This window comes from Pelobates fuscus, chromosome 1 (genome assembly GCF_036172605.1).
Source record: "Pelobates fuscus isolate aPelFus1 chromosome 1, aPelFus1.pri, whole genome shotgun sequence".
Lineage (NCBI taxonomy): Eukaryota > Metazoa > Chordata > Amphibia > Anura > Pelobatidae > Pelobates > Pelobates fuscus.
The window spans coordinates 456,613,887-456,617,078 of record NC_086317.1 but is presented as its reverse complement, the minus strand read 5'-3'; the positions used below and the strand labels follow the sequence as shown (position 1 = coordinate 456,617,078).

The 3,192-nt window shown below is 47.1% G+C and overlaps 1 pseudogene; it reads left to right on the top strand.

Moving 5' to 3' along the window:
- The first annotated feature begins 782 nt into the window (after positions 1–782).
- LOC134599133 (protein kinase C and casein kinase substrate in neurons protein 2-like) lies at positions 783–2,557 on the top strand (annotated as a pseudogene).
- The last annotated feature ends 635 nt before the right edge of the window (positions 2,558–3,192 follow it).

The window sequence follows — 3,192 nt, the reverse complement described above, 5'->3', positions numbered from 1 at the left end:
TGTAGATCTTCCCGGACCGCCTCCCGAAGTTCTCTCACGAGAGCTCCAGTGTCTGCCTTGGTGAGCATGTTGCTCCCGATTCGGGAGAGTGGAGGGCATCGTCTGGAGGGCATCATCTGGGCTACAATCAGGGATGGAGTCCCCTCCGCTAGTTGCGCTGGGCGACACTGCCGCCATGATGTCCGACGGCGCGCTGTTTCGGGATCCCGCCGGGGTGCTGATAAAGTCGTCCAGCGTGCCCGTGCAGCGTCTCGGTGACCCCGATAGTGTGCTGCCAGCTCCGTTGTGCTTCTTTGTCCGCACCATTGTTAGTAAATTAGGGTGTTATGCGAATTACGGCGGTTCAGGCCTAGGAGCTCGCCTAATGTGCGACCGTCTCCATGAACAGCTAGGCCACGCCCTCAAAAAGCACCACATTTTAGTGATCATATACAGTGAAGGAAAAAATTATTTGATTCCCTGCTGATTTTGAACATTTGTCCATGGACAAAGAAATGATCAGTCTATAATTTTAATGGTAGGTGTATTTTAACAGTGATAGACAGAATAACATAAAAGAAATCCAGAGAGACGGCGCTTTGTGTGGTATCTGGGTGTGTGCTAGGGGAGTGTGAAAAGGGGCGGGGCCACAGACTGGGGGCCGCAGGAGCTCGAGACAGGAGCTGGGAGAGGAGCTCGGAACCACCGGGAGGGAGGCTGAGCGGGCGGATACAGAATCTAATAATATTATTTGAGAGACTTAAACAGCTGGGAGATTAAATGTCCCCCCTTTGTACAACAAAACCATGTCTTGGTCATATGATGATTTGGTTGGAGTGGAGGTTTCCAGTGACAGCTTCTGGGAGATCGGAAATAACAAATGCACAGTTAAGCGAATAGATGACGGACATAGGCTCTGCAATGATCTGATGAACTGTCTCCATGAACGGGCCAGAATTGAGAAGGTTTAAGGTCCTCAGTATGGTAAGGTAGAGAAGGCCTGATAAAAGAAGATGAGAAAGTGAGTGAACTCCACTTGGTAATGAAAAATGCATTAATGAACGAGGACTTTGAAAAGATTAAGAACTGGCAGAAGGAAGTGTTCCACAAGCAGATGATGGGAGACTTTAAAGAGACCAAAGAAGCCGAAGACGGTTTTAGGAGAGCACAGAAACCATGGGCCAAAAAACTAAAAGAGATGGAGGGCTGTAAAAAGGTTAATCACGCTGCTTGTAAGGAGGAGGAGAAGATAGCCATCTTGCGGGAAAACAACAGCAAAGCAGACCCTGCGCTAAATCCCAAGCAGCTGAAGAAACTGCAGGACAAGGTGGAGAGGACGACGCGCAAAAGAGCAAAGAGAAGGCGTTGAAAGACTTGGACAGCACCACCCCGCAGTACATGGAGAACATGGAGCAGGTGTTTGAACAGTGCCAGCAGTTTGAAGATAAGTGGCTGCATTTCTTCCGAGAAGTTCTCCTCGAAGTTCAGAAACACCTCGATCTGCCCAGCGTATAAAGTTATGCCAACATCATGGCCCTGGAATGTCCATGAACTGGCCACAGTTTGAGGAATGGTCTTCTGATTTTAATCGATCATTGAGTAGATGGTAGAAGAACAAGCCTACAGATGGTGTGACCTTAACTGAGATTAGTCAAACTGGGGATCAGTCTTCTCTCCAGAATAAACACAGCAGCATTGGCAGCTACCCCACTGTAATGAGTCTTACCTGATCGGGAGTCCAGCTCGCAGAGTTATACGCTCACCCTTGCAAAGTAGACACAGACCAGGGTGACCAGGTAAGACGCCACCTGGCCTGTGAGTCTGTGCATGGGGGCTTTCCTGGAAAAGTGCTCCAAGACGCTGTACAGTAGGGATTAGCAGAAGCGTAGTCAAGGGAAGCCAAAATCAGGGAAGCCAGAGATCAGAGTAGTCCAGGAGGAAAGCCAAGGTCAGAAGCCGGAATTAGACAGGAAACACTGGAACGCAGGTACGGAGAAACAGGAACCAAACAAGGGAACCAGAGTCAATGAACTGACACCCCTCCCAGGGTGTGACAGGCGTTTATATCCAGCCAATTAATATGGCATACCGGTGTGCTAGAGTAAGTTCAGCTCCCAGTGCTAGAACAAGGCAAGGACACCTATTACGGCACAAGGCAAGGACACCTAATACTATGAATGGCTGGATAGCACAGTGGTAAAAGAGGAAAATTCACAAAGCCAAAGTCCAGGGTTCAAATCCCCTGCTGGGCACTCCTGGGGTGATCTTGTCTGACAGACTGGATGTCACGGCGAGAACCGTGACACCCACAGAGTGGTCAGATGATGAATCCAGTAACCTATTTGTGTCCAGTGATGCCAACGGAGACAGTAACCCTTTCGATGAGGACACACCCGCCGGTGTAGAGGTTTGGTTGAGGGCGTTGTATGATTACGAAGGGCAGGAGCATGATGAACTAAGTTTTAAAGCTGGAGAATGAGCTGACGAAAATAGAAGATGAGGAGGCTGGTGCAAAGGATGCCTAAGCGGGGGTCAAGTTGGCTTGTACCCTGCAAACTATGTAGTGACCTTCAAGTGAACACTTTCCCTCTCTACCTATAGCGTACGCCTAGTTCTTGTAATAACCTTTAATCTATTCACTGGGATCAGATGTATGATATGTAATGTGTGTATATATAACAATATGAGCAATTGGTTAATGCTAGGAATGACATGGATACTTAGTGGGACTGGTAATCTTGACTTTTGATGTTATTCCCGATTTCTGTTAACCCTTGAAGTTTAAGAGCACATTTACAGCACGTGGCAGCATTTTCTTCAGAAAGGGTTCATTGCAATTTAGTGCAAAATCAGCACACTTAAAAACAACGTAGCTTGTTTTACTTGCTTTTTTTTTTTTTTTAAATAAATAAATGTATATATATATTTTTTGTTTCATTTTTTATTTGGCCGCTGTTAAAGGACCACTCTAGGCACCCAGACCACTTCAGCTTAATGAAGTGGTCTGGGTGCCAGGTCCTTCTAGGGTTAACCCATTTTTTCATAAACATAGCAGTTTCAGAGAAACTGCTATGTTTGTGAATGGGTTAAGCCTTCCCCCTATTTCCTCTAGTGGCTGTCTCATTGACAGCCGCTAGAGGCGCTTGCGTGATTCTCACTGTGAAAATCACAGTGAGAGCACGCAAGCGTCCATAGGAAAGCATTATGAATGCT